This window comes from Aphelocoma coerulescens, chromosome 2 (assembly GCF_041296385.1).
Source record: "Aphelocoma coerulescens isolate FSJ_1873_10779 chromosome 2, UR_Acoe_1.0, whole genome shotgun sequence".
In the NCBI taxonomy this organism is placed as follows: domain Eukaryota; kingdom Metazoa; phylum Chordata; class Aves; order Passeriformes; family Corvidae; genus Aphelocoma; species Aphelocoma coerulescens.
Genome location: NC_091015.1, coordinates 8,276,496 through 8,290,602, shown reverse-complemented (window position 1 = coordinate 8,290,602; position 14,107 = coordinate 8,276,496). Strand labels below are relative to the sequence as shown.

The 14,107-nt window shown below is 38.7% G+C and overlaps 1 long non-coding RNA gene across 1 annotated transcript; it reads right to left on the bottom strand.

The window, feature by feature from the left end:
• Nucleotides 1-1,850: 1,850 nt before the first annotated feature.
• Nucleotides 1,851-10,772, bottom strand: LOC138105600 (uncharacterized). The gene is made up of 3 exons (XR_011148554.1): nucleotides 10,718-10,772; nucleotides 4,144-4,300; nucleotides 1,851-3,142 (listed from the first exon to the last, which is right to left on the bottom strand). It is a non-coding gene; the product is annotated as an uncharacterized lncRNA (long non-coding RNA).
• Between the last annotated feature and the right edge of the window lie 3,335 nt (nucleotides 10,773-14,107).

Sequence of the window (14,107 nt, the reverse complement as noted above, 5' to 3'; positions counted from 1 at the left end):
GGGACAGAGCTACTGCTGCAGCAGTTTGCCAGCTGTTAATCCATTATCCTAAAGATCTAGAAAATGAAACATGTAAGAGAACAGAATCTTATCAAGTATTTGTGCCAAGAGGGATGCAAGGGTCCTGGTAGAAAAGGTAAGCACTAGCTTAGAATTTCTAGAACTGTCCCAGCTGGCTTTTATCCTGGATGAATGTTTGGGTAACACTGGATTCCCTGTTGAACTAATACCCTGGCACATCCCCCTGCATCCTCTATGTCTATTTTCCACAGGAAACAAGCCATGGACCAAAAGGATCAATAATGTGGTGTGGCCAGGCTTTTGTTTGGGAAATGGAGTGCTGAGGTCTATGTCAGACTGCCTAAGCCCAGCTGTGTCCATGGGAACTACAGGCATAGCAACTTGTGTACCAGTTCAGCCACCCAAAGAACAATTCATTTTTCCTGCATCAGTTTTACGGATAAGAGACCTTCATTTGGCCATAAAAGAATCTTTCAATATCATGTTCTATTGGACTCAGTTGGACTCAGAGGCAAATCAAAGTAAATAAAAGACTTCAATTTGATAGATGAAAAATAGCAGCAGAAAAAGGACAAAAGGAACAACTGAAACCCTCTCACTGTGTGCCACCTTATGGGATGGCCCCTTGTAGATGTGTAACATGTTAAATACCTGAGGCAGAACCTAAGGAGGTAATTAAATGACTTGCAATTAGAGCAAGATGACTATGATGCTGTTAGACCAAGAGTAAGAAAAGGCTGTTCAAGTCAACCTTGAATTATCTCTCTATTGGACTACACTGGAGATGTATGTGAGATTTGGACCAGATCCCAAAGATTTTTTATGGCCTTCTCTTCCTAGGAATGTCTGGATTGGCATTTTTCTCCAGCTAGCTGATGGAAATCCAGAATACTGGATATTATGAGGGAAAGCCCAAGAACAAGTGTACCAGTAATAGAGAAAACTTGGGAAATTTTATAACCAAGCTGGTATGATTCTGAGTTTTTATCTGGAAGAGATTTGAATCCCAGCGCTGTCCCACAGTGTAGGGTTTTTTGTTTGTTTGCTTTTTAATAGTTTATTTATTATATGTATTTTAATATAATCTGAGTATTCAGCATTGTCTTCCATTGTTCACTGTGGGGTGGCCCAGCTCCAAAGCTCCTCATGTGAGTGTAGTTTGTCTACCAGACAATAAATAGCTTATAAAATTTAAGGCATTCTCTACAGCTGTTTGTTTTCTGCATAAATACTTTTTGCATCCTATATATGCTATGAATTCTGTTCTGTGACTTAGTACAATGAAACTATTTTATAAAACACTGTCAAGGTAGGGACTTCTGAAAAAGCAAAGCTAATCAACAAAGAGAGATACACATACAGATTAGCCTTGGGTGTTTTAAAGCCCCCCAAAGGATTAATGAACATTTCTCTCTGAGTTCCATTCACTTCAGTGGGATAAGGATTTCTCCCAGTCCCACTAGTTTTTATGCATATAAATATTTGTAGGATTGGGCCATGTTTATGACCCAAAGAACATATTGGACCTGGAGTCACCCACTGCAGAAAGTACCACTCAGTGCCCACAGGATTCCTGTTTCACTGCAGTTGATTTCAAAGCTCAGTAAAACCTGTGGAAGAAAATTACATTATAAAATCTTAACTACAAAAGTTACCACACATATAACCAGATGTCTAAAATGTCAAAAATAAGAGAACTAATGCAGACAGGGGAAAGAATTGATAGATTTTAGATAAATAAAACAGTCATCAGCAAATGACAACCTGAAAATAGCCAGCACCATGAAAGACAAACAGTAATTTATTATTTTTTAACAGAATGGGAAAAACACTGTAAGTGACAGATTTGATCACTTTGGTTGACAGTTCTCAGGATATTTAAGATAAATTCAAATCACATAAATGGATTCTTGAAGTAATTTCAAGGACAGCCCTTTCAGAAATAAATAACGATTCTCAATCTCATAATAATTGCTTGACTCAAGGAAAAAAGGAAAAATACATTGACAATGCAGCCAATTTTAATTAGAGTAGATGGGATAAATTCATTATGCCCACTGTGTTGAACGCTTTGTGGAAAGTAATATTGCGAATATTGTAAGGGCAAAAGGTACAAGTGCAAAAGAGCTGTCACTTTACCAAAAAAAAGTTTTCAGAATAGGAAATTGCCTAGTAGAGGAGTACAGGTGCTCGTGCTGATGGAAAGGACATGAATCCCAAAAATATTCAGTTTGAAACCAGCAGGTTCAGATCTCCCTCACCACTCATGTTTAAGGTGGAACGCTCCTAAAACCAGGCAGCACCACTTCAACTGCCTTCCTGCACGAGGATGCACTGATAACATAGTTTGCTTAATGTGCTTCCAGGAGGGTACATTATACACAAGGAGGAGCATCTGCTGTTTCAGGAGAAATGGCACTGTGGGAGCTTTCTGCATTCCTGGTTTGGTTGCATAACTCTGCTGGTATCACTGTACCACCCTAACTAGGCCACTAAAACTCCGAGGGTTTGTTTGTGCATCGTATTATGCAATTTCATGCAGTGACACCCAAATTCAACCTAAATGATTCTCTCTATTCAAAGCAGTCAAGCTGTGCCAGCACATCGTGCTGCCTTATGTGTTTTTAATCTTTTACAGGCTTGTTGAAAGACAGCTGGGTATTCCTACATGGTACAACACTGAGCAATATCATAATTAACCTGGCATTATCCAGGCATGTTTTGCTACCTAGATGTGTTTCTAGAAATTATCATGATAAACAATACAGGAAAAATGCCAATACACTTGCTTCTCATAGGGGCAATTGCTAATAGCATCACTGCTGGAGAAATGTATCAGTTTGCTGCATGAAATGAATTGCTGAGTTTCTTTTCCCAAAGTTCAGAATTGTTCAGATATTGAATTTTGACGCAGAAGACTGAGGAGTTGCAGGTTTCTACTGAAATGTCACTCTTCATTCCTGTTCTTACTTGTGCTTTAATCTTTTATCAATTACAACGATTCAGACTTTTCCAGCTGAAAATATTCTTCATGAGAAGTTCCACTTTGTCCCCAAGAAACATTCTCAAGGAAAAATGCATTAATGGAAACATGACCACTACTGAAAAGGCAAGATTTTCCCTGGAAAAAAACAAACAAAAAAATCACAATAAATTTTCAATAGGCAAAGTTAGGCTCCTTGCTGTTAAAAATATCATATGGAGGGTTAGATATAAGTACAGAATTTCTAAGAATAGGGTAAGATGTAGCAGCTGCCCTTAAAAGTTTATAATTTCATTTCTGCTGGTAATGACAGAGAGTTAGGGTGCCTGGGGAACAGAAAAAGAGGAATACACAGACCAACCTGTGTGCTGAATCCAGGCCATGATGCAGTTTGCCTGTTGGCTTTGCATGCACAGATACAATCACTTGTTAACCACCTAAAGCCAGTTAAAAGATTGGCCATGCCACAGAGATTGATGCTGTTAAGATGGATCAGAAAAAAATGTAGCTCAGGGCTTAAATCAGCCTGGTGATTTGGATGACCACAGCCTGCACTGAGGAGGACACCACCCAAACCCCTGACAGTCCTTGCCAGCTCTGCCTGGGGAGCAGAGAAATTCCTTCCCCAACCCAAATGTGCTGACTGGTTAAACAGAACCACAGGCACAGGGAGCACTGATGTGGTCCTGAGGTGAAAGCAGTCTGCTTTCTGTTCTCCTGTGAAGAAGGAAATGTACTGGATAGTTTAATCCCATATGAGAGAGTTTTTTTTTTTAACTCAGGGATCATTGCATTGCCTCATAGAGATTCCTTCTTCAGACAATGTGGAAGATGTCAAGTGACTGGTGGCATAGTACTGCAAAGCTAGCACTGACATTGAGCAACTTATTTTCATACATGGCAAGTACACAGCATCAACAGCATCAACAGAGGTTACTTTCATACTAATCAGTTAAGTGGGCCTGACACAAAGCCTTAACTTGGAGTTCCTCTGGCATGAAGGAGTCCATATTCAGTTAATTTCCCTTAGCCTGCAGAGCAGGGTGGCTGCATGCAAAACCCTTGTTGGAACCAGTTTCTGGTCCACAAGTCATGCCCAGAAACTAGAAAATGTCCATTAGCTTAAGACAAAACCACACCTGTAAGCTGAGCAGAAGCTAGGCAAGGTGACCACAGCAGTTCCTCCCAACAATAAGTTTTCTGTGATTTAGTGGCTATTGTCAGTATGGATCAGCAAGTTTCAGTGCTTGAAGTGTTGCTGGGTTCAGCCACGTTCTTGTGTCCGTATAGTTCTTCCTGGGGGCAGACAGAGGTGGTGACTGCCCTGGTGAGCACCCAGACACCCTGGTCTGGAGTCACAGACCGTGCAGGAGAGCACGGCCAGTGACTCCTGTTATTTTCTGTCTCAATGGTCTGGAAAACGAAAACCCAGTAAGGTGGGAGAACTCCTAACAATGCAAAATCCAAGAAGAAGAAAACACAAGATGACCTGGAGTGACTGAAACAGCAAAACCAGGAAGATGCAGTTGTGGAGATTGAGAGATAAAGATGGGGAGATCAGGTTATCATGATGAAGGCAAGGATGATATATGGAGAAGGAAAATTCAGTTTAGGTCTTTTGACACTGTAAATGTAAACTGGTGAGCACTGGTTGCAAATACAAATCCAAACACTTCTTACACTCCTTGGGAATTGAAAAAATCGCTTTGCCCTGAACAATTTTTGCATTGTTTTCCAGTGCAGAACATTATCTTTTCTCAAATTTCCAATGCAAAATTAAAAAGGAACTCATGCAAAAATAAGTATGCACAATAATCCTAAGCATTTAGACAATAATTATTCTCCTAAATTCTAGCCATAGGTAATATATATTCTTCTTGTCATAACTTTCCAAACAGGCATTTTTGAGAGTTTGGATTTTTAAAAACACACATCTATAGCCTGCCCCACACCTCCATTCCCTCAGTTCCTCTCTCTGTGTAAGCAAAGGCAATAATGGAGCAGGGAGCTAATTGCAAGTTGCCACAGACACTGAGTTTCCATCTGCTAAATACCGGAGCATTTTTAAAGAAGGTGGCAGTGAAGCAAACATGCTTTATACTGAATTGATGCCCAATGGCTCAAGAGTAAAATTTAAACAAAATGTTCTAACAGAAAGATTTGAATATTTGAAGTTATTTTTTCCTCTTCTATCTACCCCACTGTTTGGTTTTCAGAGTTATTTTAGAAGAAGGCACAAAGCTGGTGAAACTGTAGCTGGGTGACTGTTTCGACCATATCCCAGCTACATTCTTCTCTTTGGTCTTCAAAACGTGAAAGAATTGTACATGACATTTCAGAGTGTCCTTTTCTTCAGGAATCAGCTTGGCTTTCAGCTCCTGCTGACTTTTAGACACATTTAATTTATTTTTTAAGATACTGTCACCTTCAGCTGTTTCCAGTGAACTAATTTTGATAAAAGATGTTACTTTAAGAAATGGGCAAAGTCACCTCCCTTTTTCCTCTTGAGTCACTGACAGATCTCTAGGCACTCTGAATGACTACCAAAATGTGAGGTGATGTAAAGATCTTCAGAAAAAACCATTTCTTTGAGTTTTCTCCAATACCATTTTTTCCCCCAAGGAAGAAAACTTAAACAAATGTAAATAAAGCCAAACAAACTTTAGCTGTGTTTTCAAGAACTAAAAACAAATTCTGAACTGTGGCTTGATCTGAACAATATCAAGTTGTGTCTCCAAGCTGGGGCAAAGTAGGTAAATTTTAAATCATTACCCACCCAGTCCTCTCTCTGTATACAGCATCCAGAGACATATTTTTTTTTGTGAAAGAACCAATGCTTCTGCTTTAGAGACATCAAAGGTCAAAGAATCTCACAGATTCATCAACACTCAAATAATTCCTTTTCACTTGTGCCCTCTGAAATCCACCCCATTGAATACAAATGGTTTCTTTTTTTTAAATCTAGATGGTGAGGATGGCAGAGTGGTGCCTCAGATTTGAAGTAAACAACAGGAAGAAGTAATAAATTCTACACTAAAACAAGTCACCCTTGCAGGGAAAGGCTGCAGCTGACTCTGGGCCTTAAGCTGATAGCTCTTTTTATTATGGTGAAGACCATAGTCTAAACTCCTCCATAGGTTCCTGAATTTTTGTGTTGAGCATTTACATCCCCAGATTTTATGGTCTCTGAAGTACCTTCACTGTTCTAAACTAAAGAAAAGGTACTAAAAGGTTCTTAAAGAAAAGAATTTCTTTTAATCAAATTACAGTATGCATTCTCCCAACACTTATGTGCTTTATGTGGAAGAGTTTTGGAAAGGAATGGTAACGGAAGCTTGTTTTTGGGAAAAAAAATCTAATGAAAATTCAGACATTTACATATTTATACAGATTTCTGCATCTGTGTGTTGTCAAGCAGAAGTTTCCAAAGGCTTCACAACCATCACATATTAATGACGTAATGTCAAGATATATTTAAAATTCTGTAAATCACTGCAGAATTTATATAATTTCTGATGTTCCCATCTCAGCGAGCACAATTTTCTGTATTTCTCTGCTTGAACAAACAGTACATGCAATATTAACTGCAGTGCAGGATGTCTTCCCATATAGGATTGGAGAGTTCAAGGCAGACCAGGTGGTGTGAAAAGGTGATTATTGCCATATATACAGAGGTTAAAAGCAAGTGTCCCTGTCAATCCTATGTCTAAAAATGTGTATTGTGGTCATATACCTTCTGTGAAACTGATTAAACAAAATCATTCTACCTAGACTTATTAACCACCACCAGAAAGCTGCCATTTTGAATTAATTACAGAGCTATTACTTGAAGGTGACAGACTCTAAAACTAATTTAGTCTTCCACAGTGCTGGAAGGAAAATATCTGAAAAGTCCAGTTTATTACACATTTGCTGAGTTTATTTTGCTTGTGTCTTAGTGAATTACCAACATAAAGTAGATACCAGACATAATAAATGTGATTGGGCACTGTTTCATGCTTAATGGCTGCCTGCATGTGCTTCAGAGTATAAAGAAACTGTAATAAAACCCAAACACGCCATGCTACCAACAAATAATCTGAATAAATGACCTGGATTATAGCAAATATTGCTGACTGAATTCTTGGGTTTTGATCCAATGACAATGACTTACAGAGAGGAGTGAAAGACTTATGATGCTCATGTAGTAGAACAGGCACATTTACCTATTACATTCATTCAGAGATAATCCAATTAGGAAAAGTACTAAACCTTCAGAATGCTTTTACTAGTTGTAGTGGGGAAATTAGAAAAGATCACGAGGGACAGTTAACCATGGCAAAAAAAATCCTCTGCAGAGATCTTAAAACCCTTGGTTCTATCTAGGGCATCTCTGATAATGTTTCAACTTTCCTTCCCTCCCATAAAACTGGGGTTTGTGGAAATCATGGAGTTTATTCTCTGTTGTGCTACAGCAGTTCTTGTGTGCACTGGAGCATATTCTGAGACCAATATTGTGGTCTTCAAAATCTGTGACTTTTCCGTGCACCTTTTTCTGGGATAAACAGACTTTCCTTTTCCACATCCTCTCTTTTTAAAAGGTGTTTAATTTTTTTTCCAACAATGTGATCAACAACAGTTGGTCAGCCACATACAAGTTACTGAAATTCATGGGGGAGTTTTCTTTAACCTCAGCACACACAGATATCTCTGTGTTGTATCATCTCATACTACCAAGTAGTGTGGGGTTGATTCCATAGTTCATGAATTCATTTTTGCACTGTATTTATTCACGCTGAGCTTTACACAATGCTGATCATAAAGGCAGCGCATAATAGGTCAATAATAATAATAATAGAATGACATATTGCAAGTCTAAAGGTTTATACTTTCAAGTTTTATATTCTTTTTCAGGAACTGTGAAAACCACCTTTTACATTATATTTTTGTCTCAAAAGTCTTAATCCATAATTATGGAGAACTGAGGTACCAATGCCAGAGTAACAAGATTAATACCTTTTTGACAGAATTTAATAATATGGTTTTATATTTAATTTTGTTCATAAAACATCTCACAGCAGGAAACTTTTTTTTACTTACCTAAACATTATTGCTTTAAAACAATTTAAGTCATATTTCCTGGTGCAAAGAATTTATTATGAAGGCTTGTTGGGAACAGGTTTTTATAGGCTCATGCAGAGATTAGCTTCATCTTAATTTGGATATTCAACCAATTTTGACAAGTACAGTCCACCATGGGCTAATAATGCAGTATTTAATTAATTTATCCTCTCTTAAATGCTCCAAGCCCTTTAAAATCATGTTATATATGTCACCTGGATAACAAAACTCACGTTAGTTTTGGTTTTGGTGTCTGGAGAAAATACCCAGCCACCATTGCAGCTGATAATGTTTTTGCCTAAGTGAGATGAGAGTGAGGGTGTTACATAATGTGTTATCAGAGACCGTTGCTCTCACCAGCAAAAATTCAATCTGCAGTACCAAGCTTTCTACACAGCACATGGGGTAGCAGCAAGCCCTGCATCTCTGCTATGTACCAACAGTAAAAGCCTCTTGTTGCAAAACCCATTTCCAAGCAGTAAATTTCCCTATTTGTGCTGAGCTGTTCCTCAAAACAACCCCAGAGATCCAGATATTTGCCATAGCCATGCAAAGACAAGCCTGTCACACAACTGCAGCCAGGACCTTACCCTGGTTCCAAGGTCTGGAGGCATTGGTGATGCCATGATGATTTTCTGCCTTTTCTTTTAAACCCCTTTTATACCTTTTTACAGCTTCTGTATTCTTAGTGCTTTTTGCCTACATTCTTGGACTTGTTTTTTAAGCTAGGAGACTAAACATTTTAGAAGCTTCGTAGTTAGGGATCAGTGTGCCCCAGAGCCCAAGGTCCTCTCCAGGACACATTCTGTAAACCAAGATAGAACCATCCAGGGGAAGGTTCCTTGGGGAGGGGGGCTCACTTGAGCCTCTCACTGGGGAATCTTTGATAGATATGCTAATTCATAAGACCTATAATGTGATACCAGATCTTTGGTGGGCGTGCACTGAGGTGCATTTGACCTGGATGCACCTAAGGATCCTTAAAATAAATCCAAAAGTAAAAGCCCTTTTTCCCTTCTAACCGTGTTTGACTCTTGATTTTAAGACCAGGAAAAGGCATCATCAGCACAGCCTGTGGTGCTTGTGAGAGGTGAGTGGGGCCCATTTTTGTGACCCTCCACAAGAGAGTATCTTGGGGAAAATGTCCGAAGAGCCTGGCTGCCGGGAAGATCTGTGGACAATATTGAGCAGCTGAGATCTACCCCTATATTCAATCTAAATATTCTGTGTGTAGTTGACAAGGGACAGCTTGAACAGTCTCTTGAGGGCTGTGGGTTTGGAGGACCAAGGACCCACTGTTAATTATCTTTATACATCAGTGACAGATGCAAACAATCAAGTGCAAACCAACTCCTCAAAAGTAACTGCAGACCATCTGCAAACATCTCAGGTAATCACAGGGGTTTTTTTCTTTTACCTCCGAATAGATATTAAAAATAGATATTACCTCCAAATAGATATGTTTCTTGCTACAGGAGGAAATACTGTAGGTATCCAATATTCTGAAAGAAACACCGTAATTTCCACCAGAATGGAAAGAACAAAACCATTAAACTTGCAAAACTTGGTGCTGCTTATCTGGAAAAATGCCATAGTTTTTTCAGAGCTATAAGTTTATCCTCCTTGCAGCTGAGTGTCCCTAGTCCTCAATGGTATCATGACATGGCATTCCTACATGGCAAGCTTCCACCTTGTTTGTGTGGAAGAAAAACTTCCACCAGGAATTTGCATGGGGAAAAGGATGGCTCCAGACATGAGGAAACAGCAAAAGGTGACACCTGAGGAGGCTTCATTGACCAGGGAAACTTTTGTCTGTGCATCCAATAGATGCCCCTACAAGTGATTGTGTCATTGTGCAAGATTAAAAACATGGATCCAGTCAATTGAAAACCCATCCAACTGCAGAATCCAAGACCATCTCCACTATGAGATTCAATTGCAAAACTGAGACCCAAGGATGTAAAACTAACGTATCATAGTCAAGGCTGTGATGAAAGAGGAAAAAATATTTTTTTCAGTTTAGGGGGTGTGTAGCTGTGTGAATATACACAGAGTCATAAAAAGAAAGGTGGAGTATGTTTAAAAGCAAGTCAGGACTTTTTTCTTCAGTATTAAAAGTGATGTGGAAAATACCCCTTGCAGCTACTGTGGGATAAATTGCAACATGATCAGAGATATGGATCAGATGAACACAGAAAGCTGATGAGAGTTTAAATAAACTCTGTCCATCTTTTCCTCTGACTTTACCTCCATAGATTTGTTCCTTCTTCTAAATCATAATGGTGTAATTGAAGGGAAAAAATTACTCTTGTCAGAATGTGTATAAACACTTTTGTCCAGAAAAGTCATACCAGTAAGCTTGAATAGGAGCTTTTTTGCTGACACTAAGAAGAAAAAAAAGAAGAGTTTCATAGGATCATAGAACCATTTAGATAGGATAAGACCTTTAAGAACATCAAACCCAATCATAAAATCCATATAATTCTTAAATTTTGCATGGGAAAAGTAAATAAGAATGATAAGTCTTTACTGATAAAACAGAACTTGATGGACACAGAGGAATCACTAATGAGAACATTCAAAGCAAATAAAATGAAGGGTTTTTTCACTTACCAAATTGTTACACTGTGCAACTTGCTGCAGTGAGATTTTCTGGATGCAAAATATACAAAGCAGATAAAACAAAGGCCATTAGCCAAGTCCATCAAACACCGAGAAACAGCTGAATCCTCTGTCCCAGGAATCCTCTAACCTGAAAACTGGCACAGCCAGGGCACACAGCTCAGGAATAGGCACTGTTCTTCTCATCTGCTTTCTGCTGGCACCTACAACCAGCTAATGATACCAGCACAGTGTTGAGCACAACAGACATTTTCTTTAACCCAGCAGAATGATTTTTATGTTCTTCTTCAGTTCAGTTTGATTTTCACACTTCTTACTGTACTGCAATTTTTCCTCTAGCAGAAAGGATGCAGGCTGTCATTTGGCATTATTGGAGTCTTCTAGCTGTCAGGGAGGAATTCTCTGCCCACAGGTGTAAAACAGCCTTGTCGTACCCAAATTTATCCTTGATGAGTTTTCATAGGTCATCGGCGCTCTTAGTGACACTGAGAGGTTTTGATGAGCACCTGCAGCACCATACTAATAGACCATAAAAAAATGAGGTTGTGGAATTAAGCTCTACAAAAGCAAAATGGAAAAGACAATGCAGCTGGATACATAATGCAGGAGAAGAAGAACATGTCATTTTAGCTGTCTAGAGAACTAGACCATGTGTGTATGTCCATGATTTTCTAAGGGATTTAAATCTTAATATCAGCAACACAGTAATGTTTTTATTAAAACCATACCCAGGAATTTCCCAAATCCAGTATATATTTTTAATTACAGTCACTTCTACTTAAGCCCTCCATTGTATTTTAACATCTTTGCTTCTTGGCTTAGTACTGAGTAGCATGAAGGTCAGTGCTTCATGCAGGCTTGCAGTAAATTTCACTTCTTCAACTGTGCTTTCAATATACCTTTGTCAAAAATCTGTTAGGAAAACTGCCATTCCTACTAATGACAAATTTCATATACTAGTTGGTCTCTGCCTCACTATGTCCCATTCACTGTTAGAATTCAGAAAATGGCTCAATTAGCAGAGAATTTGAGAAATATTGCTGCAGGAGATTTGCGAGGAGAGATGCCAGCAGATAAATATGAGTCATTTTTCAGCTCAGGAGGCTTCAGCTGTGATTGCAGAGACTGATTCTACTTAATTCATTTCTTTCTTTCCATGTATGTGAGAAAGACAGCAGGTGAACAGCAAAATACAAAAAAACGGAGCAAAAACGGGTTATTAAAGTGAATCAAAGTAACAACTGGCTTGGCAAGTACACAGGTATATTATCTATGATTCATGAGCCTGTATTATTTTTAAAATGCCATTAGCCAGGTGATGACTATATGGAGATGATAGTAAATCCCCAAATTTTCTTCAGTTTTATAACTTTCACTCTAAGTCTCTGAAGGAGGTCTGAATGCTGCCCTCACTCTCCTCTTAGCAGTGGCTGCATCAGAGCCCTCTCGAGCTCCTGCCCAGCATGAATGACTCTAGGATTAGTGCCTCCTGTTTAAAAAATATAGATTGTCTCTCCTGGGAATGAAAAAACATGTGGTAAAAAAGAGCTTTGGAGATGGCTCCCACAATAATCACTGAATGTGGCCACTAGAACTGAAGAGTTCCCAGATAGATCAGAATCTTGAATTTATTGATCAAGAGTGCATTTAACTGAGGTGATAAAAAGAATTCACTGTCATCTGGCATATGGGGGAGAAACTTGCTGAAGAATGAAGTTCAGATCTACTTTTCATCAAGTCAGCATGGGGCCACCAATAACAACCAGGCAGTACCTGCCCATCTGCTGTCCAGTGCTTTGCACAGGGATGTTAGGTTACCTGCTGGTGGAGACTGTGTGCCACGTGAGCAGTGCAAACCCATTTTCAGAGATGGACTGTGAAAACCCATTGGTCATTTCCTAACAGTTCCAACTGTGAACTGCCTTAGTTGTCCTGGTGGAGTGATTTCCTTCTAGCAGAGTGTCCTGCAGGAATTCCCCAAGTGAGGGGTGGATTTGCAGTCAAAAGCCTTTACATAGCTCAGAAGAAAATAAAAACTTCAGGTGCAGATGGTATGGCTTACAAACAAAACTGCCAATGTGCAGCCTTAATTGAACTCACACTCCTGAGCTGTGAGATTCAGTCTTCAGGTGAGCACTAGAAAAGGGATGTCTTAAACTGTAGCATGAGTTTTATAGGGAGAAGAATGAGAAAATATTCTAAATATTCAGGAACTGACAGGAATTCCTGATGGAAATCAAACCATATTCTTCCACTGACTTCAACAGGAAAAAGATATTTCACCTTGAGATTGTAAAGAATTGCTTTGGGGGAAGAAATGCCAGTAGGATATTAAAGAGTGATTGAAGCCAAGACTTTCTTGATAAAAGGAGTGGAATCCACAAATTTCTCAAGTTCACAAAAAACTGATGTTTTGTTTGTTTCCAGCTGTCTAAACAATTCAGTTTAACATCTCTGTATAAGAATTGAATGTCTTCTGGGTAGAAATTAAGTTTTTAAAATGTAAAGATAGGCACATATTGTGGTTAATATGATGTAAGCTGGAGCCTGAATTTGCAGTAATTTAGCTCATCTGTGGTAACTGCCTGTGGGGAGACTTGCACATGGTTATAAATGTGTGGTAATTTGAGGTTGCCTATCCCTCTTCTGAATTCCCCCTCTTGGAAGTAAAGGATCTTACATTTACTGATGGATAAGAAGGTGCACAGTTTTTACTTAGTAGCCAAACACTTGTGGCAGCTTGTTTGCACATCTTTAAAATCAGCTAATTACAGCAGGGAGAAAAAAAAATTATTAGAGCCATAACAAAGCACTTGAAATTATCAAAAGAAAAATGGTTTTATTTATTGAAATTTAATCTTTTATAGATTTCTAGCCATGTGAATATCCAAGATTTTTTTGCCATTCTTCCTGACTCACTAGACATTATTCACAGGTATCATTTATAATTTCAGTACTTGTAATCTAGAAAACCTAATGCCACTCCAGAGTAAATAATCCATTTTACTTCTGCTCTTTCTCATAGCTGACTGAAGCGAGACTTTTTATTTAGACTGTAAAATCTTTTACATGATTGTGAACTAAAAGACTAACTTTATCTTCTATTTATCTTTCTGATTTGAGACCATTTACCCTTCTACAGAAGAGATGGAGGTCTATTACAACATGATAAAAAGTAGCAGACTCCATTTGCAAGGTATGAATGCCATCAATGGTGAAGAATTAGGTTTAGTTGTCTGTTGACCAGATCTCATCAAAAGTACTGCTTAGGATTTCAGGCAGGAGAATGCATCAGTACCAAAGTACTCCTGGAACCTTATAGGATCTGTGTTCAAAACAAGCAGAGAATGAACTTAGGATCTCCTTACTATGGATGTTATG